We start from the raw sequence: 23,209 nt of genomic DNA, 5'->3' as shown, positions 1-23,209 counted from the left end.
AACAGAAACACAACAAAAACTGAAGTGGCTGAAAATTGCCAGTAGAAATTTATCCATCATTGAGATTCTCTTGTTTTCTCAGGTGCAACTGAAAGAAGTATACTGCAGTGTGGGACAGGGAAAGCTTACCTGAAACCCCAGAAAGCAAGCAAAAAAAACCCACTGTAGTTTTACCACTGCCCAACTACCAGAATGCTCAGGGGACCAATGCACCATAGCTTTGATACTCTGTTTCTTATACATGATCATTTTTTTCAGTTTAATGTCGACATATTACAAGAACATGTTATTTACAGTTGTGAAACTGTGTCCTTTGGATATGAATTAAATAAGTGACTTTGTAATACACAGTTACATAGATTGGCTTTTTGGCTCATGTTCAGAAGAATTAAAAAAAGGAAATTTTTTTTTCTGTCTCACAAGAAGTAACTAAGCCTTTTTTGATTGTTTCATGATGAGTTCTTTGCAGTAGCAGGTGTATGTGCCAACATAACCACATTCCTAGAAATGCAGCAGGCATTTCAGCATTGTTCAGAAGCTCTCATGTAGTGTTTTAAAACTACTGAAAATTTTATAACTACTTTAATGGGCAACTTCTCAAAAAAGTTACTCTTTATGCTGTATGGTGTGTTTGCTATCAGTTTCACTATGTTTCTTCACTACAATTTCATGTTAAAAATATAGGTAATATGACATTGTCATATTTATTCTGTGCACACAAAGCAGGACTGTCAGGAGGTGACAGTGTCCAGTAGGCTCAAAAATCTTGGACTAGTCTCTTTTATGACAGTAAGCTGCTGCTGTTAAAGCTGATGAGTCAGTTCAGGCTATAATAATGTCTGCACCATTATTAACTAAAAGAATTCCAGAAGCACATACTATGAAGTATTATTTGGTAAGACTGTATGTTTGGTGGGTTGCTGAATCTAAGGAAAGAGGAGAGGAGAAGCACTTGTTAAAGGAAATGCCTAGACTCTTCTCTCTGGGAATGAATTGCTGCTCACCTATTTGTATATTCATAACACATATCTCTAGCATAATCATTTTTCTCAGCTGTCACTTCATAGCAACAAAGCAGCAGCAGCAGTGCCTTAGACATGGCATTTATAACCAGCGGCACAGTAAAACAGAACAAGTGGTGATTCCCTGTTGTGCTGGGTTTCTTTTGTTTTTCTGAAGGGAGAAAGGAACTTTCAGCCTCTTGAATATTATTTTCCAAGATTAAAGTATGTTAGATGTTTCTGTTCTCTTTCAGTCTAATATGTTTTCGCTTATGATTTTACACACACCTCACTTTGCTTTTTTAAAACCTGCTGCGCTGTGTGGTTTTCTAAAGACAATAACTTTGTCCACACTGTTTGGTTATGCAACTCCTTTCATGACCTGTGTGGCTGCTAGTCAGACTCGATTGACGGTGTTTTCTCTTAGACTTAATGGATGTGGATGCACAGGAGGCACTTTTAAAAATTTAAATTACTTTCTGACGCCAGCTTGAAACTTATTAAAAAAAAAAAAAAGTAATCAGAATAGCATTAATACCATTCATGATAAGGAGAAGAAAAACTGAAACAGTATTTTGAAATGTGAACTTCTAAAATAGCTTCAGGTGACTGACACCTCTATGCACAAGTAAATTGCAAAGAACTCAGTAGTTTATATCCCATACATGCATTTCTGTAGTTTTTTGTTTCCCCTATCTTTAATGATATAAGACTTGTGTCATGAAGCCTCTGTAGCACTAAATAATACATAAGATTCTATGTAATAGTTGGTGAATACTATTCTCTGTTAAAAGCACGTCAAGGACTAGTTTTCAGAAAGCCCTAGTATGTTTATTTACCTCTCTATTACAAAAATGAAGTAAAAGGAGATAGTAGATGTCAATTCTAATGAGGAGCATTTTGGTTTGCTAGTAAACACATGATATGATTGTAATGCAATTCTCCACTTAGATATTATGTTCCTTTCCCTGCATCTTCCCTGAACAATGACAAGCCCCTCTTTTCAACCAAGACTATTCCATAGTCATACTTCTGTGGCTCGAATAGTTCTTTTGTACAGTTTGAGTTTCATAAAAATCTATTAATTTTAGCTTGATTTCATAAAAGGCAAGGGTTTTGATCCTGCTACCAAAAAATATCAGTAGACCATTGCATACCATGTATATATTACTAATTTTTAGAATCAGGTGTAACATGAAACCTTCAGATGTAGTTTGGGATGCAGTAGGTTATTAAACACAGTAAAATGGAAAGATGAGTATATGTATGTTAACATGAAGTATATTTATAGTTAGGAAATAAGTCTTGGAAGGACTCTTGTTTTTTGTTTGTTTGTTTGTTTGTTTTTCCTTTTTTTTCTGCTTTTTTTTTTTCCCCCATCCTTGAAATAGAGAACTTCTTACTTAATGGACTGTGAAGTGGATGTGTCTTGCAGGGCAGTTTTTTACATGAGAGGGCTGAGGAGCAGTAGGTGTTGTTTGGACTATGAACTAAGCATTTTCCCTCTCATGAGTGCTTAATTAACCAGGACACCTGATCTCCTGACTGCTGGCCATAAGTGCCTGGCCAGCTGACTTGAATTGAAGTTGGTCAGTGCTTCTCTTCTTTATTTTAAAGATTTTTAAAAACAGAACATAAAATGTAAGTGTTATTAAGAAAATAAATAACATTTTTAAATCCTCAGTACCCCCTTTGGTAGGGTATTAATTTTTATTTGGCTTTGCTAACTTAAAATTTTGTAAAATAGATCTACTAAATGATTATATATATATAGTCTAGTAAAGATCAGTCTTTTCAGTTTCTACTTAAGTGGAATATTGACAGATAAACTAGCCTGAGAGAAGCAGTGATTTATTTGTGTGCTTCCAGAGAGTGAGAGACAACAACTTAATGAGAGGAACAGAAGGCAGAGTTGGTAAAGCGTATTATCTAACACAAGGAAAAAGATTATACCATTGCTTCAAGAGAGGCAATGTCCTAAGTGCTGGCATTTAGGCTTAATTAATACTGTTAGAGAAGCACACAGAATGAGACAGAAGATGAATTGCAAAAAACAGTGCACAAAATAATTAGGTTCTTGGTCTTTATACCTATCAATTTTGAGTGCTACATTAGGCAGTCTTAGGAGTCCAGGACTCCCATCTTCCTTGTTGGTTATCCTCTTCTTGGGAAATGTCAGTCTCATGAACTAGCTCACTGCCCCAGTTTCTTGAACGGAAAGGTGCAGATAATGGTTGCAAAACACCTGAATCAATAGTGTGTACGTGTGGATGGATGTACTGGGTTGGTATGCTGTGAGCTCATGCTGCAATGATTGCTCACCATCTCCTGGGAAGGTTTTAAGATGAAGGTCTGGTTTTTGATTAATTCAGATGAGCTCATTCGTTTTATCCTAAATGACCAAAAGCTACTTTGTTTTCAGTAGGATGTTACCTTAGATTGATTTGCTTGGGCCACAGAGGGTGTTTTTGTTACTCTTTTTTTTTTCCTCCAGTGAAGACAAGGTCAAAGGAACTGAGGTTGCTTCTAGCTATCCTATGTATTTATGGCTTGTGTGATATTCTTTTAAGGTGCTTGTTTTTAGGTCTATTTTTGCTTTTTTTTTTTTAAATAAATCAGCAATTATTTAAATAAATGGGGGGGGGGGGAAATCCCTCTGTTCTCAGGTGCTCTGGAAGAGAATGAGAAAGATTGCTGAATTCCCCACAGATTGGCAGAATTTAGATAGGAAAGTCCTTTAACCAGAAAACATTAATTTTACTGTCTCAAACCAGAGAAATAACTCGCCATTAAAATGAGCAATAGACAAAATTATTCATTCTGTAATGCACAGTCAAGCAACTTGAGTAAAATATACTCTTCCTCCACCCAACCCCCCACCCACTCCTTTTTTTTTAAAGGGAAGGAAAAAAGGTTTAGACTGTACATGCGTTAGTGCTGTGGTATCCAGGTTACAGTAACTTATTTATAGCCGGGTTCAGAAGTTGCTTCACTGTCCCTTTTTGTTAAGATTTGTCACTACTAATGAAACATGTATATCTTTATAATTAAAGGCTACGTACCACATAATAAAATCTTTGAGTTGCTTATTTGCCATTAAACACAGAATCTGAACAACTGTCTTGTCTTATAGCTGTATTCAAATCACAAGTTAATACTTGAAAAATATTGCAAGTGAGGGCTTAAATTATGTTTATCAAAGAAGTAAAAGGCTAGAGCAATATAGATCCATACACTGTACATATATGATTTTTCTGAAAACTTACCAAACTGCTGCCATAGCAGATAGTTGATCTCTACCAAATTTTACAGTAATTTTGATCTGGAGAAGCTGTCACTGAATTGCTTCTTGTTAACAGTGATAATGTGATTGGTACATTATAATTGTTTTCTTATGTTGTTACAGATACCTACTTCATACACTCATCAACATTGTCTTAGAAGTTTAATAAGTAAGGGACCTTCTGGGAATGTTAAATATTAAAGCAAGCAGTACAGTACTGGAATCTTGGGATTATCAGTAAATTCTAAAGTAAAAGTATTCCATTCTGCTTTGTTTTTTTTAAACTTAATTAAACTCCCTTATTAAGACCCTTTATAAGCAGCACAGTGAATAAGACAGAATATTGCATATTACCTTAGTTCTGATATGTGTGTGTTAAATCTTCATCGTTTCAATCTGTACATACCTTGATAATTTTACTTTTTTAGCCTTGAGTGGTCTTAGCTCAACACTAGGCAGATGTGGTGGCTACAAGCAGAAATATTTTTCAAGATAGAGTTTATATGTTAGAGGCTTGGTATATAGCCAGTTGTGAGTTTACACTGGGGAGAAGCTTTCCTTTACAATAAGAGAGCATGCTGATATTACCTGTTTGTTTTGCATCATCTTGTTTTCTGTCAAAAGAATCACAGTTATCTTTTTGATGTTATGTGTTACACTGTGTGAAGAGGAGAGCCTAGAATTATGGGTTGGTGTTTATTGTAGAGGTTAGGACATGCAGAGAGGTGTTTATTCATTGGAACAGTGTGCTGGTTCACTGAGCTCCTTCTATCTCATAGGAATTCTGTCACAGTTGGATAAAGCCGAGGTTTGATTCATGTGTAGTCACTGTAAACAGCATTATAGCTCTGGATTTTATCATCACCTGATGGCAGACTTGTATTCTTCTGAGAGCTACCTGTGTGTAGGCAAACTGAATATGCAGCCATAGTGAAGAGCAAGATTTTAAAGTGTTTTTGTACCTATTAAGGGGATATGGCTTCTGAGTATTATATGTTTGAACCTTGCATTGAAGTAATGTAGAGTTGCTGGTAAACATCTGTGACACTTGTATATGTCTGGGTTGTGGTGGCATTTGGTTTTCTTATAGTAGGGCAGATAGATCTTAAAAAAATGTGTCTGTTGAGGACATTGCATGGGTGAGAAAATAAGATTTATTTCTCTGAGCTTTACGTTTTTTCTGTGCTGTATTGAAAACTTAAATATATTTATTAGCTCTTACTATTATTCATCATAGTGAAGTCTTAAAGTAATTTAACTTGAATTTACTTCTTCAATCATTTGTTAAAACCTTTAATGTCTTTTTCCCTGTGATCATTTAATGCAGAATTATATTTTTTTTTTCCTTTTAACTTTTCTGGCCCATGAAATCTTTCATTTTTCTCCTTTTATTTGCAATTTTTCTTAATCCATGAATTTTGTATTGTAAATTATAAATAACTTTACAATATCATATAAAATATCTAAGAGCTCCATTTACAGAATCAAAGTATATGTAGTATTTCCAAATTTTGTGGGAAGGGATGAGTGGGGCTGAGCCCAAAATAATCTTTGCTTGACTTTGAGATTCTTCTTTTCCTCTGTGATCACAGTATCTGTCCACCAGAGCACCTGCCTGGAACAACTCAAATGGGAGTTTCCACTGTATTGAGCTTGAATGTAGGCAACGTTTTTACCTATTATCTTTATTTTATTCTTCTGTATTTCTTTTCATATTTTTAGATACTTCTGTTTGAATTCAAATACAACACTTTATTGTAAGAACGGTCCTGCTGTTGCTTTCTAATCCAGTGTTCATGACCTTAGTGCTCATTATCAGAGCTGTGATGGAAGAGGAGGAGTTTGGCCTAAACACTGTCAAAATGTTTGTGTAAGAAAATAATGAAATGAGAAATATAATAAATAAATTTAAGTCTTTTACTGTTTGTGTAGTAAGCTGTTTTTAATTTTGATAGGAAAATTAATTAATTTCTAAATTCTAATTGCTGCATTCTGCAGACAATAAATAAGATGGCAACGTAGAAGGAGTTATATTTTCCAGCTGGATTTGTGTTCAGAGTTTTATTTGCGTAGAGCATCCTAGAAGACAATAAACAGTGGGATCTGTGGTGTTAGGTAAGACAAAGAGCATGAAAGGAATAATTTAATATTTCTGAAGTTATTGGTAAAAAACCTCATGAGAACTCCTGGCCTCATTTACAAGAGTGCAGCGGTATTGGCTTATTGACCTGAAGCACTTGAAATAACTGTCTTGAAAATGTCACGCAGAGGCTGGCTTCTGCAGCTGAACTACCTGGGTGCTGAACTAATCATGTTATAGCTAATAATAACCAATGTTGAAAAAAAAAAAAAAAAAAAAAAAAAGGTGATTTGCAGGCTCAAGAAGTAGAATAGTCCCAGAATTCTCAAGAAATGAGACTGATAGGCATGGGTAGTTGCGCATCCAGGTTATTGAAAAGATAATACAGAGTTGTCATGAAATGGAGAACATTAGATTTCAGCATTTTAATGTAACCTGCTCTGATTTGCTGCACAGCACTGGGAAAGTGGATTAACCTCAATCTTATTTTTCAGCAGTGTAGCAGGGAGAACAGTTTCACTCTTTTACAACAGATGGTATGAATAGTTTGTTTTATTATCCAACTTCTAAGTGATTTTGTAGTACTGTAATCCCTCTTCCAGCTTAAGAGATGGAGTAGCACACAACAACCTAGTAGTATGTAATCAAGAAACTGGTGTTTAGGATTGCTGAAGACTAATGGAGATTAAAAGGTTCGCCTTTGACTTGTTGATGGGAAATATTAAAATGGAACACCAATGGCCAGGGGGATTTACTGTTAAATTGCCATAAATTTTCTGAAAAGTTATGAGACTTGTAATTTAATGTGTCACTTAAAAGTACATTTGACTGCATTGGTTTGCCCTGGGAATTACCAGAGTAAGCAGGCTAAAGGGAGGATAGGTAAAAGTGTGGAACTGCAAGTTAGCAATTTTGATCTGGAATTCTTGGACCATATCTGACAAAATTATCTCTGAACACCTAGTAAGCAATTTCAGAATACTGCTTTTTCCCCAAGTTCCTATGTCTCTTCATTGCTTTTAATTAGATTTAATTTCTTATTGTCTGGGCTTTGGTCCTGCAGAGGTGGACTTTTGTGTGTGTGCTTTTCTGCAGTTTGAGTAAGTTTTCTTTAGGCTTGTCACTGAGGGGCTACTGAATCAATAAAACCAAGATCAAATGTTTGATGATGGGCAACTTGCACTAATGTGATGAAAGTTCACTTTTCAACAAGACAAGAATGTTCTTTCCTTAGCAATAGAGTAGCTGGCACAGGTGGGCAATGATGAGGAAGATCCAGCAAGTCAAGTGGTCTTTTATAAATTAAAGAAATGTTTCATAATTTCATCCCAAAAGCTGGAGAATGATGCATCCTTCCTGGTTTTCTTTTGTGATGCATGTGTGAATGTTCGGCATGTGCTAGACAGTGAGCTGGGATCATGGCTTACGGAGCCATGACTGAAATTGTCAAAATCCCATCCAAAGTCCTACAAGGACTTCACAGTTGACTGCTCGTGTCTAGTTAACATCACTACGATAGCATCAGGAGGAGAAAGGCTGAATTTTACTGCATTCAGCCAAATGGAACCATGAGGTTACTCAGGTTCTGATTAATCTGTATGGCCTTCTGTTGCTGTTAATTATCTTTTCATTCCTAAGAGTGGGTGGTTTACTAGGCTTAACCATCCCAGCTGTCATGGAATATCACCCTGTATCCTATGACCTAGTACTTTGTTCAGATTTAACTAACACTTCACTGGAATATTCAGGCATTCAGTTAGATTGGCTCCATTCAGTGACTGGTACATGACATGTCTTATTCTCTCATCTGGAGACTTCATCAGCTGTTAAGACTGGAATTAGAATTTTCTGCAAAAAACAACAACAAAAAACTGTTTTTTTCTTTAAATTTAAGTTTGTTGGTTTTTTTCTTTGTGTATTTAGTATTATTGAGAATGGTGTCTGAGTTAGTGAAGCTACAGCTTTGTGTGATTTTTTTTCTCAGCAGAAGTCACAAATTAAGAAAAGGTTTATCTCCTGATAATCCAATAATCTTCAATAAGAATACAGTAATCTTAAAATTATTGAGACTGAACTGATCAAAACATGTATAAAGACCATTCTTAAAATGTTCTCCAGTACTATAGTCTCAACATTCCTTATCTATATAAAAATAGTTCACAAAATTTTCTCTAATGCTCTCCATTTCATATACAGGTTAAAAGATTTCTGAAGTCTTACTTATTCTTATTAAAATATTGAACACATTATTATTAACACTGTATGGAAGTCCCAAAGAGCACTGTGTTATAAAATGAGACCTCTCAATGCACCCATGCACCCATTGCAGGTGACTAAACCTATTGAAGTGCAACACTTTGCAGCCTAAACAATCTAACTATTTTAGTAGTTAGCTTCAGTAATCACAACACACTAGAATTGTGCCTTGTACTTCATATTGTGTAAGTTACACATAGACATTTTTAATGTTTTAAAATTACTTTAAATAAACATAGTTTTATAAAAAGGTTTTGGAATTTTTCTTCTATTCAAGCACTATTCAAGCAATAAACTGTTATGTTTATTTCCTACTGTATTCAACTGGTGAGATTTTTATGGCATTTACTATTAAATTTATATAAATTGGAAAACATAAGACTCTGCTAACATTTAACTGTATGAAAAGTAATATGTGTCTGAAGCTAGTTGCCTGGACTACTGAATGTGTGAGGGAGATGTATAGACACCTGCAGAGAGTAATTCTTGCCCTCATTTGGAAGGGAAGGATGTGTAGTCTGCTAGCTTTGGCTATGCTTGATTTCTTAGATAACTGAAGTTAGATGAAAGAAAGTCTCAGACATTATTTTTATTTACTTCTGCTTAACAACAACAACAACAAAATCTTGGACCAACTTTGCATGTCTAGCCTTTAATTTCAGGATAATTATCAGTATCATAGAATGCCAGGTTGGAAGGGACCTCAAGCATCATATGGTCCAACCTTTATAGGTAGGGACACGGTTTAGATGCAGTGGCCCACCACCTTGTCAAGCTGAGTCTTAAAAGTGTTCAGTGTTGGGAAACCTACCACTTCCCTGGGGAGATTATTCCAAAGTCCAACTGTCTCATAGTGAAAAATTTTCTTCTGATGTCTAGTTGGGGTCTCCCCCAGAGTAGCTAGCACCTGTTACCCCTTATCTTTTCCATGTGACTCCTCATAAAAAGGAAGTCTTCATCTTCTCTGTAGCCACCTTTTAAGTACTGGAACATAGCAGTAAAGTCTCCCTAAACCACCTTTCCTCCAGGCTGAAAAAAACCCAGTTCTCTCAGCCTTTCCTTGTATGGTAGGCTTCCCAGTCCCTTGATCATCTTTGAGGCCCTGTTCTGGACCCTCTCCAGCCTGTCCAAATCTTTTTTGTAGAGTGGGGACCAGAACTGAACGTAATATCCCAGGTGTGTGAGATACTGACAAGTATCATGTGGGCACTGACAAGTGCCAAGTAGAGAGGGATGATGACTTCTTTGCTGGTGATGCCCTTGTTGGTGCAGCCCAACATCCTGTTGGCTTTCTTCGCTGCTGCAGCACACTGTTCGCTTCTGTCAAGCTTGTTGTCCTCCAGGATCCCCAACTCCCTTTCCACAGAGCTGCTCTCCAGCCTGGTGGATCCCAGTCTGAGCTGCTCTCCTGGGTTATGTTTTACCAGGTGCAAGACCTTACACTTGTCCTTGTTGAACTTCCTAAGGTTCTTGTTAGCCCACTCCTCCAGCCTATCGAGGTCTTCCTTGGGGGTTGCTCTCCCTTCTAGAATAGTGCTTGTTTGTTTCAGTGACCCAGATACTTAGACAAACTGTAAATGTTGTATAGTAAGACAGAACTTTTAAAATAGAAGTGTCTGATTTCAAGCATCTGCATGTAGGTGCAGAGGTAGCATTGACCTGATTTTCAGAACTAGAGCATTGCTGGTTGTGTCAACAAAAATACAGCATGCTGACACTTTCTCAGAAACTGGTTTTCAGCATATCATCTCCGAGCTCATGTGCTGAGGTGTGTGGTTGATAATAGGGGACAGCTTTTCGGTTTTCATTTCTGAAGCTATTGTCCCACCTTGGTAATATTTGGTATTCTATTATATGGAGGAAGACATGTTCCACTTTTAGTTTTGTTCTGCCTCTATGCTTGGAGCAAGAATGGAGAAAAATTGCTATTAGTGTTTTAAAAGGGAGCCATCAAGATAAACTTGTTTTTCAACATTCAGCCCTAATCCTTATTTTCTAAAGAAAATATGTGCTTTCTTGCTTGTTTGGTGTTGACAGTTACTGGCTTTGTGATTGATCAAAACTATGGTGTTTGAAGCACAAGCCCTTGCTCTGAGTCATTACTGTAGGTGGAGCATGTGCGACCAAGGAACATGCAGGTATCTAGATGGACTGACTTAAAATGGCTTTGCCCGGAACTAGATGAGGAGTTTTGTCAGTTGCACTCCTTTAGGCTCCTACCCATCTTCGTGCAGCATATGACCCCACCCCTGCACACTTGCAGTGGGAAGTCTGCTCTCAGCTGGCTTTCTTCTGCCCAGAGTGGATGCTCTGTAATGGACTGTAAGCAGCAAAGGCTGTTTGCTCTGTTTAAGACTGAGCAGAGTTAGTGAGCACAGGGATGTGAGTCTATCCCCTGATGATTGGCAACTGTGTTGGTAATCATTCAAGATAAAAGCAAAGCTGGTATTCTTGAAAATGCTTTTAGCCTATTTAAACCCCTTGTTTTCATAATGTACTATTGCTCAGTTGTAAGCACTTTTGGATACAAAGGGTTACTTTTCTTTGCGGGTGAGTATTTAAAAGCAGAATTCATAAGGTAACTTTACTTTGCGTAGAATTCTTTTCTTTAGAAAATTGTAACAGAAGTTAATACAGGTCAGTGAAGAATAGATTGTCCACTGGGAAGCATCTAATTGCATAAAAGGAAGAAATATGATGCTCTGCAGAGGTAATGTAGTTTGTGCAGTCATCTCTCCTGGACCTATTATTATTGACTGAGGGTAACAAGATGTGTATTACAAATAGCAGACCTGATTGGCATTTCTAACCTGGTAGTTCTGAAACTATTGAACATAACCTTGTAGCATGGGAAAAGAACAAACATTAAAAAAAGCTCAAAGCTTTGATCAGCACAATGTTTTTTTAAAAAATTCATTTTCTGTTGGAAGTTTTATTGGCAAAATCAGGTTTTGCAACTCCTTATTGCCTTAAAGAAAAAAAACAGGTGATCCCAGATCTTAAGACCAGTTTTCTCCTAGTGGCACTGTCTTATCAGACTTACTTTCAGAAAGCATATATAAATTTTGTGTCTAAAGAAAATATGTATTAGATTAAAGCAAATAATGGCTGTCTTTATTCCTTTTCCTTCTTTTAAGGAGACAAGTATGTGTTCTGAAAAGCAGATTCACGTGTAATGTTACAAACAGCATTATATGCCCAGATAATTGTGGGGGTTTAGATGAACTTTTTTTAAGATGCTGCTGTTGTGCAAATATCTAGAAAGAGAAGACAACACTTGAAAATGACATGTGAGCCATTGCCTTAGGTTTCCTGTGTATAGAAATTCCTTAATGGTTTAATCTCTGTAATTCTTGTAATAATCCTAGATGCTAAACTGTTGCTGTTTCCTCTTTGGAATGGGCCAGTATTACTGTGTTGGATGCAAATGACTGGTCTTTTGGAATACATAGGAGTGGTGCATGAGTTACAGGAACGGAATACATAGGAGTGGTGCATGAGTTACAGGAACGGCTATATTCTTGCTGCAACATCAGGTACAGAGAACAGAGTTGAGGGCTCCAGAGGCATAATGCCCCAGGAAGCTTTGGTCTATGACAGAAGTCATTAGAGTACATTTTTAAAGGCAGTTTATCTGGAACTGGCTGTATAAGTTACAGACTCATCAGAGAAGCCCAGTAATTTATTCTATTAAGCATATTCTCTTGCTGACAGTGCACAAACCACTAGTTTTACTGTGCAGCAGCAAGTTCACCTAGAGAGAACAGATTTGACAATATTTTAAAACTATGGAGGAGATTTCAAATTAAACTAAAGGTCAGCTGTAAATATTTAAGCTTAAAAAAAATAATCGAAAGACAAAAAGATTGAATAGGCCATGTGAAGATTAGATTGCTGACATGGTGGGGAATGCAAAGAAGGGAAAGACAGAGAGTGGTGAACTTTTAACCCAACCATGGATAAATGAAATTTGTGTCCCTCAAAAGCAAGGCATTGTGAGAAAAATTACCCCTGCTAACAATCAAGCAATGTCCTTAATGAGGTCAAGGAAATCAAACCTCTGACAGAACAGGGTAACAGAGCATTGCTCAGATCAGGGCAACTGTATCTTGGTTGTTTTGCAAAACTAACCTCTGTTGTATCTCCTTTGGTGTTTACAGCAATAAAATTATATAAACCTTTCTCTAATGGCATTCTTTCCTTTAAAAACTGTATTTTAGAATTCTGAAACATGTTTTGTATTCACTTCAGGCAACTCAAGTTGACAAAGAAACTCTCACAACTAACTGTTCATCTTGGAAGAATAATGAGGCTACAGACTGGCTTACATCTTCAGAAGAATCTTTAGTGTCAGTTGTCCCCCAATTTATTTTTTTTAACCATATTACCTAATGCTTTTTGTCTGTGTGAGAGGAGCTACGCAGAAATAAGGAAATGGAAGATGCAAAGTTACTTAAAAAAAGTCCCTTCCCTGCAAAACAACAATGGAAAACCTCCAGATTTCTAAAAGCCGCAACCAGGATAAAATGCGGTTATACACATATGTAATGTATTAATGATACACTGTTTGAAACACAGCAACTGATTTTTAAAGATCAGGTAGGCAGTAAAAAAAATCATTGCCTTCATGGACATGTAAAACAACCAGAAGCAGTACAGCATTTGGTACTTCACTACAATAGGCAGATGCTCTTCAGTTTTGAGGTGACAGGGTAATATGCTTGTTCCCATTGGAACTGAGCAAAACAATATAATGCATCTGTGTATGTCTGCTGACTAGTAAAAGACATTGAATCTGGCTTTAGAGAGCTAGGTATCTGTGATGCTAAAATAATCATAGAAGTGGATTTTAGGTTGTTATATGCAGCAAAGTCATCTTATTTAATCCAGAACCATTCAGCACGATCAGGAAAGGTAATGTTCTTCTGGGTGGAAAGAAAAAGATCCTCAATTTTTTTTACATAATAATTTTATCTCATATTGGAAGGTCTTATTTTTGAATACTGTTTGAGAAATTTTTCCTGTGTTTGAGACATACTGATATTTCTTCTCCCAGTAAAAATGTGAGATGAGATGTTTGGAAAAGGGTTTGAAGTAGCGAAACTTATTTAGGAGCCTGTTATCTGACATGTCTTTAACTTCTTAGGATTTTTGTGTGACAATTTATTACATTAGAAGATAATTCTTAGATTGTTATATCACAAAAACCTGCACAACTTCAAGTACTGCCAGATCCCTCAAGCATTCCAGGACTAGTTCTTCTATTGTTTTTTTTAACCTTTTTAAGTGTATGAGGAATATTTATCTTATAAGGATGTGTGTGTGTGTTCAGATTATCAAAAAGCACTTGGTCAAGTATATAAAAGAGAAGAAAAAAATTCTAGGCCAAGGGCTTTCAGGGATTTCTTCTTTCAAGTAACAACTCTTAAAGGACTTCTAAGGGAATAAGGCAGGGTTGCAGATAAGTAACATTTTGAATTCATGGTTTGCCTGTTCACTCTGCTATAAATTTGTTTCTAGTTAAGATTCCTGTGACTGCTGAGACAGTCTGTGTTTGGAAAAAAGATTTTAAGTGCTATGATCTTCAGTGCTCTCACTTTTTAAAACATGTATCTTTTTAAGACAGAAGTTGCATTATTTTATCAGGACTGCCTCTTTTTAGAGGTGATCATCTGCCTCTGCACCCCAGGAGTCATTTGTTGCTTTTGGAGACAGCAGGGCTAGGCGATGGTGAGCTGGCTTGTGCTGCTGTCTGGGGGCAGTGAAACTGAGGGAGTGGTGGTGTATTGCAGCTGAGTTCAAGGCACACTGCTCTGTTTGCAGCTACGGCCTTGCCCTTGTGTGCCAGGCTTGCTTAGTCCTTCACATTTCTGTGATGTGCATCCTTTTGTCTTTCCCTCTATGCTGCTTTCATTTTTCCTGAAGTTCTCTCCTTACCAACGTTGAGCACAAAAAGGAGTGGCATTTTTTCTTCATCTAGAAGCTGAAGGAGAGACACTGTAGAATACTTTCATTTCCAGCCTTTCCTTAACTTAAAGAAGAAAGACAATTGCTGTTGTATCTGGTCTTAAGGAAAATAAATAAATACAAATGGTTCCTAGATTCAGAAAATAAATATATGCTTTTCATCAGTCTATCTGTGAAGACTCAGGACTGGATTAAGAATCAAGGTGTGCAGGACACATACTTCTGTAGCGCCATCCTCCTGGTTCACAGGCGAAATCACTATATTCCTGTAGTGAGGTAATGCTTCTTCACAGGTTTCTCACACTCCCAGAATGAGTTTTGAAGCTGAGACACTGTGATTTTGGTACTGTGTTACCCCTTTTAATGATGAGTAGCTAGCCAGTCACAGAACTGGTGAGTTCTTCCTTCAATCCCTGGACTTTTCTGATTCCCATGATATCACTGGTCAACTCTGTTGAAATTCATGTGTGAAAAGTCCCAGCTTCCCACCTGTCTCTGTGTGCATGTTATATTATGGTTTGTTAAGGACCTGTTCAGATTCAGTCAGTGGTCCAAGATCTTGTCTGACTTCTTGACATTGCCTATTTGAGATGCTTCAGGCATCTTTCAAAGCCATGTTTAGAATTGCTTCTTAATTCATTTCAAATTGAAAGTGGCCTTCTCAGCTGAGATCATTTCAGCCAGAGAAATGAGTCAGCTGCAGGTTTTTATGGCTGATTATTTCTATGTAATAATGTTTCATAGCAACAAAGTGATGCTGAGCCCTGTTACAAGTTGACTCCCAAATGGCCTTAAAATTCTAATTCAATCTGTAAGTAGTGGTTTGTTGGTTTTTTTTCCAGCCTTGCTTTTTTTAGGAAGATGAGAAGTTTTGCTCACTGCATGTTGCCAAAGCTGTTACACCACTGAGATTAAACTGTTAGTTTTCTGGTTTTTTTGTAGTTCCAAAGGCCAAACTACCAAGTCTCAGAAAAAAACTGAGTGAGTAACAGTCTTTGTTACTCTGTTATAATTTTGCTGGTATTTCTTTCACATCATACAGCAGAATTCAGTTGAGAATCACTCTTGATGATTCAAACGTGATGGTTTTTGAGATGTCCCAGATGCCCGTTGAATTTGTCAAGCAGTAAGCACTGGATGATGCTGATAGAAGTTCAGTTTTGAAGAACAATACTGCATGATGCAGCTGTGTATATCCCAGTGTATGGGAGAGTTACTGCTTTCTAGTCTCTATGTTGAGATTCACATTCTGACTCACATTCTCAGCTGATAGAAAGATGTAATAGAATCTCTTACTGTGGAGAACACAGCTTGTTCTTCCTCTCTTAGACTATCTGTTTCCTCCCACCTCTCTTCTGGAGTCTGCACCTTTTGATGGGCTTTGCATTCCTTAAGAACATAAGCATTTGTAGAAGTGTTCATAGGCTGCATTTTCATGAGTGCATGGAGAACTAAAGCTGGGATGTGGGTTATTGCTGAAAAACTTAATTGCATGCTTGTGACTTACAAATGGATCTCCATTAAGTGCAGCATTTTGTCTCAAAAGTGAATTTGGCTCACAGTAAAAATTCTCTGTCAGCTGGAGCAAGCCAGTTATGTTCCCAATAAGTTGGGAACAGGTGAGCAGCTAAGGCTAAACTCTGGGCTGTGCTGTGTTGCACAGATCTGCCATGGCCATAAAAGTTGACGTGAGAATTGCATGGCTAGCTTCCAGCAGCTTTGATGAGGAACTCTTTTATAGCAAGGGCAAGTACTGGTGTTGCAAATCAGAGAAAATCATATGTAATTTTGTGAATAACCATTTACAGAAAAGACAGATAAAATGGGCCTGAGGAGGTACAGGTCTATTTTGTTTTGGTTTTTTTTGAAGACACATTTTTTATGCAAGCTTTTCAAGACTTGACAGCATATCCAAACACCTGCTGCAATGTTTATTTAAAATACTCTAGCTGAAATGAAAGCTTTTCTTCTGACCTTTATTGAAAAGCAAAGGATTATTTGACTTGGTTCACATGAAAAAAAACCCTATTAGTTTTTACAGGAAAAATACAGGTAAATGTAAATAATTCTTTTTTTTTTTTTTTTTTTCTTCCCCTACAGAATTGTTTCAGATTAGCTAGTTTATTGTACCCATTTCAATTAATTTGTTTTGATTAAAGTTGCCCAGGAAAAGACAACAATCTGCATCTTACTGTGTGATGTATTGCAACACCATTTTTTTTCCTCTGGTGAGTCATGGCTGTGACATTTTGTTCATTATTTGACATTGCATGATTCACCTTTTGGTCCAGATTAAAAAACGTGCTGTGTCCTACAGAATTTACTTACAGCTTCAAACAGAAGTAAAGATGCCATTTACCACAGGGTGAACACACAGAATAAAACTATGCATTACACTATATTTGTGAATCATTCAATGAAGATGCGTTTGCATTGTGGCGAAATACTCTTTTTTTTTGTGTGTAAATGTTTGTTCAGATCATGTTCTTGTCTTAGTGCTGTGAGATGAACAGATGTTCTAGCAGGAATAATGTTCTTGTGATCAGCTTTGAAAACATCATAAGAGAGTTGTAAAGCCAGGTAGTTGTGGGAGAAATAAGGAAATATCTGTAACTACAGTGCCGTGCATCTGCTTGGGTAACTTGGTATTCACAGTTTAAAACGTAGGTGTATATAATCTTTGAAGAACTTAAAACTAAACCCCAGTTACTTTTTATGTTACTTGCTGTCAAGGTGACAGACAAAATCATCAACTTCAATGTTTAAAATAGTTTCAATTTGAATATAGATGCAACATTATCTTTTCCTAGCATGAACTGAAGACAAAGGTTAGATTGACAAGTATGTTAATTGTCTCACAATCTCCAGAACTAACGTACAGTTTTGGGAAAACCATTATAAGGCTTTTTAAAATAGAGTGGTTTTACTTTTGTATGTGTACGTTTTAATATTTTTGTTAAGTCTGTCCAAAACTCAACTGGGAGTTTTATACCTGTCCACTTTGGCTTGGACTAGGACAAAGGAGGTTTGATTGAGGCAGGAGCAAGGAGTTTTCAAAATCTACGATGCCTACAGTAGGTGACAATTTCTGTTTATCACTGGACTGACTTACAGTAGCTTCAGACCCCTGGCAGAAGTAATGCTTCATATCTCCTTGCTAATCTCAAGGCATCCAGTTGCATAATAGAGCAAGAATTTGAGTCCTGACAAAGAGAATGCCTTACAATGTGTAATTACAATGTCGTGCACTGTAATTTACTTGTATCTTTTTTTCATAGAGAAACACATATGGCTTCAAGGTGGAAAGAAGTGTAAATCTTGAGGATTAATAGAAAATAACAATTTATTTATTTTTTTCCTCTTCGTTGATATGGAACATGAGGGCATTTTGAGAATAAACCATACCTGTCAGAATGGGAGCCAATATGTAACGCTAGCAATCAGCTAAGAGGTACATCATATGGCTTGCTATTAATCATACTGTCAATTTTAATTCCATAGGCTTCCTACTTTTCACTTAGAATTTATTTCAGAGCATGATCAAAGCTCTACTGTTCATTACATTCAGTATTAGGTAATTTGGCTTTTGGCAACTCTTATCCCAGGTCCTATTAAATGCTAGCCATAAATTGAGATAAGGGTTCTGCCAAAACATTTCAGGTTTGGTACCACAGAGACGGATGCATAATCATGCTGCTTTTAAGACTGTTGGGTTACTGCAAAATTAACCACTAGCAGATACTAGAAGCTCCAAGACAATTTTACACCTATAGTATGTTTTCCCCCCCCCCCATGTCTCTTAAATTAGCTACAGAATGAAACAAATGTGAGAAGAATCATGTTTTAGACCATTTGTGAAAGACTCATTAGTGTATGTTGTGTTTTTATAGACAGTTTTGCAAGTGTGCTGAATCATAAAATATTTTGGGTCACGTAATATGCTGTGTTTATGAAACAAGATTATTTAGGAGAACTGGTTTGTGTTTTGTTTTAGTTTCCCAAGTTGCAGTCAGTCGGAAGTCTGTGTACAAGATTGGTATCAGAAGTTTTATTCAGAATTTTTTCTTTCAGCAGATGTTCCTTGAATCTGCTGAATGCTTAATTTTGTGTGATAGACCTAAAAATGGCAATTTGCCTAGAGAAATAGCAGTGTGTTGCTTGTGTGTATAAATAAAATACCCTTCCTTACCAACCCTTGCTTCTTTTTTTCATGCTTCAACACCTCAGAAGGTACTTAAACAATTCAGAGGAAGTCCTGAAAAAGTAATCTAAAAGTAGGCTTAAAAATACCAGTGTAAAAATCTATAAAAAGGCTTGAACAGATGAGTAAATGCTGAGAAATAAAGAACTAATACCTTCTTTTGCACCATCAAATAAGTCAGTGACAAAATTTCTATAGATTTCTGGGCTGCCTAACATCTTAATTGCTGTTGTTGGACAACATTATGGAGGACAGATAGGCATCTAAATTTTAAAAAAGACTGCTAAGACTAGACACTGCTTCAGTTCATTAGTGACTGAATATGATGTATAATAGCTGTGGTTTAAACATTAATAAGAAATAATCTATAAATAATAATAACAAATGTTTTTAATGAGTATTGCGTTACTAGAAAGTATAATGGCACTGTAAGACCAAAAAAAATTGTTGCAACTGTACAATTAATCAGATTATTTGTGCTTTCAACTTTACTAGCATGTGCATTGGTAGAATATTTATTTATTTAACAGATCGCCCCTGGTGACTTATATTTCAAGTTGTATCTGGTATAAATACTTGCTAAGGCTTTCCAAGAGGCGGACTGAGTTTCAGAAGTAGTACTGACTTGCTTTGCTTGCTTTCCAACGGATCTTGCAGATTCTTTTTGGAAACACAAGGGGAGCACAAAAGACCAGCTCCCTCACTAGGAGATGATGTTTGCATATTTTATTTTTTGCTTTGCTTAACCCATTGCTTCTGCAGTTACTTCCTGGAAACATGAACAGAGGATTTGCTTCCTTAGAGGTTATCTTTACTACTTTTTTTAATCTTCCAGGCACTGGAACAGGCTGCCCAGGGAAGTGGTTGAGATATCATACATGGAGGTATTTGAAAGACATGTTGATGTCATTCTTAAGGACATGGCTTAGTGGTGGACTTGGCAAGCTGCTAGCTTAGTGGTTGGACTTGATGATCTTAAAAGTCTTTTCCAACCTAAGTGATTCTATGAGGTTTTAAAAGCCGCATTTGTTTGAACAGCAGAAGAAAGGCCCTTTTTTAAGTCCCTCACCTCTGATAATTCTGCTCCTTTACCAAGACTTTGTAATGAAGCCAGTTCAGTCTAAAAGTGGGAAAGAAAGTTTGGTCATGCTTTCTTTTTATGTATATTTCAGGAATATTTGCTCATAAATTTATTTTATTGCTGTCTGTTAAAGACATTTTAATTTAACTTCTTGCACTTTATGGAAAATTTTCTTTGCCTGTATTGCTCCTTTGACAGAATTATTTTTCACTTTCCTATTCACTTTTTTCTACTCTTAGAAAGAAGCAAGACAAAGCTAAAAACTTGCCACAGAAAGACTGAAATTTTTTTTTGGTCTGCTCTTAGTGTTTGATCTTAGCTGAATTTAATGTCAGATAGCTGAAATCCAGAGTCCTAGTGAAGAATCTAATGATCTCCCTGCTTTCTGCTCTGACACCAACATGATCTTGCAGTGATACTTTACATTTGCAGAGGCATTTTGGTTATACCTGTAGAGAACATCTCTTCAAACAATGTGCCATTCTCAGGTGTTGGCTTTTTTTGTGTAGGGTTCCTTACACAGAGTTAGTAACCACTGTCTTTTGTCATAGTATGTACTGGTTCTAGGCAGAACTAAATCCAGATTTCTGATTTTAATTGGAATCTTTTATAAATATTTCATTCTAAAATAGGCTTTTGATAGAATATTTTAATAAAATCTCTCCAAACTGACATTTGGCATGCACTTTATCAGCTAACCAGCCCTCCAGACTGCGTTGTGGTTTTTTTTTTTCCCTTTTTTTCAGTTGGGTAGATTTTGACAGAAATTGCTGCCATAGGAACATTACAGAAATCAAATTAGCTGTTCAAAATTCCAGGAATTTAACCCTAATTTGCATTTTCTATTTTAAAAGATATGAGGTTGGGGACCCACTGCTGCAAAACACAGCTGCTGCTTCTGCTCTTGTTGGTGGCTTTGCAGAACAGAATAGTTCTTCTAGCTCTCTAAGCAACTGGCAGAAGACCACAAAGAATCGGATGGCGCTGCATTTATCAAGAGGGAGAGACTCATTGCTGTTTATCTCTGTGCCCACTTGGCAGACTGCAAAATAGGAGGGGACTTTGCTGTTGGCATTGGAGAGCTTTACAGCTTTTGTGAATGTTACCCTGGGCTTTGCTCACAGTGAAATAGTCCTCTTGTAATCATAAAGGGCATTTTCTTGGAAGCAACACTGCTTTTTAATGGTTGCAGTTAGAAATAATGCTTAGGTTTGTAACCTGCTTTAACAGAAAAAAAACCAAAACAAAAGCAAAACCAATTCTGTGATGAAGTTTGGTATTGGACAAATATATTTGCAGTGGTTGTGTAGTAAATTTGGTTAGACTTTAGTATTTTCTTTCTGTAATATATTCAAACCAGTGTTAAAGTAACTTTGAACTATGAAAGAGAATTTTCATGTGTATTCTGGTGATCTATACTGTACTCTTAAGATATTTCTTTTTTGAAAGTAGATGTCTCCTTTTTATGGATCTGACTTGCAGGAATGATACTAAAACAAGATTAAGAAATCACTTTGGAATATGAATGATACAGAGAACACAACTACTCATCTCTCTGTTTCTCCCTTCGGTTACTCTTGAATAGCTACTTAAATTTCCTTAGTCAAATGGCAGTTTTGAAACACAATCTAAACTGTTAATAAGATGGGATACATTTCAAGAGATTTCATTAAACATGTGGCCCACATTCATAATTTCTGCCAGTTACCTTCCCAGTTTTATTACTATTACTCCTAATTTGCAAATAGGAACAGCTGGCGAAGTTATCCAAGGGAGGCTGTTGCTCTGATGTCTTTTTTCAGGTAACTGGGAGTTATGAGGTGGAATTGAATTTGCAGTTTGTTAAGTCCAGTGTGTTTTCTGAGGTCACAGTTTTGCACACAGGGACATCCCATGCAATTCTAAGCACTTTATGACTGATAAAGCTTTGTTCTGTTGAGAGGGAAAACAACATTAAAAAGCAATTCTGAGAGGTCCTTCCTGGCTTGAAGGCTTTCTGAATCTAAGGTTCTGCCTTTCTGTTTAGAGCTGTATCCTTGTGTTTACAGGCTATGAGTTGTGCTAGCATCAAAACTGACTTCTTTTCTGATAAACAGCTAGTTTTTGTCAAAGGCATTTTGCAATACACGTGGGTAACAAGTAGCCTGTTGCCATGAAACCCATCTCTGAAATACTGCTGAACTGCTGGGTTCTGATTAGTTGATACAATAATAAAACTCTTCACGTGGTGATGTAGTTAAAACTCATTGCCTTTGTAAATCTATTTATTTAAATAGTGTTTTCCAGGATTAGTTGCAGCAATGTTGTTGGTTTTCATTCTGGTTTCCCCAGATGTTACTTCTATTCCTTCTTCACTCCTATAAAAAATAGGACAGTCTTAGTGTCTTTCCTGCACAATATTATTTACATTTCCCTGAAATTATTTTCATTTATTTATTTGTTTGTTTGTTTGTTTTTATTTAGAGCTACTTTGAAGAATCTGTGTAAAGTTACTAGCTTGGTTTATTTTTCAAGGCTCTTCAGGAGACAGTGGCTGAACAACTGCAATTCCAAAAATTGATTCTTACTCTTTAATAGATCACATAGTTCAGCAAAATGTATTTCAGAAAGGAGCTCTGATCTGTTCCACTTTATAAAAGATACCAGGGAAATGTGATAAACAGCCTGGACATGCAATCTAAGCTTAAGCAAATAATAAGTAAAATTGTGTCAGTGGAACTTATGCATATGCTTAAAGTTAAGCATGTATATTTAAATGTTACCTTACATTGGTCAGGGTTTTCTCAGGTAGAAGCAAGTTCGTGCTTGCAATCATGCAGCATACTGTTAGCTCAGCCCTTGATAAAATAAGATCTTATGGTTCTTGTTTAGAAGTAAACAAAACCACTAGCTTGTCAGTTTGGCCCTTGGTTTTGGTAAAATGAGGAGAATGGTGCATATTTAAGTGAAATTTGAAGACAGGTCAATGACTAGGTTCAACAGAACTTTCTGCTTGTGTTCTCTTAGATTATAAATAAATTCTGACTAATTTGGCATCCTAAATGTGGAATGTTTCTCCATTTCCTGAAAAGTTTCTATTTATGAGTGTGCCACTTCTTACATTATTTTGTTTCATTCTCTTCTGATGCTTTCAGGTTTCAATAACTTCTCTAATGCGGAAGTTCTGTGTTTATTGGTATCTTTTTACAAAGGGCTTATTTCATTTGTGTTGTGACATATGTATGTGCATATGTGCATGTATGTATGTAGTTATAATTGAATCTAATTATATGCAATTACCTTTGTATGCATATATATGTAAAAACTTCACTATGAAACTGTATGTCCAGGGTACTATAGT

General features: G+C 36.5%; 1 protein-coding gene across 1 annotated transcript in view; it reads left to right on the top strand.

The window, feature by feature from the left end:
• The window catches only part of ANO10 (anoctamin 10), an 80,312-nt gene that overhangs the window by 56,272 nt on the left and 831 nt on the right, over window positions 1-23,209 (top strand). The gene's annotated exons all lie outside the window — the stretch shown is intronic.

The sequence above is a fragment of the Chaetura pelagica genome, unplaced genomic scaffold, assembly GCF_000747805.2.
Source record: "Chaetura pelagica isolate M959 unplaced genomic scaffold, ChaPel_1.0 scaffold10, whole genome shotgun sequence".
In the NCBI taxonomy this organism is placed as follows: domain Eukaryota; kingdom Metazoa; phylum Chordata; class Aves; order Apodiformes; family Apodidae; genus Chaetura; species Chaetura pelagica.
This window is presented reverse-complemented; position numbering and strand designations above follow the sequence as displayed.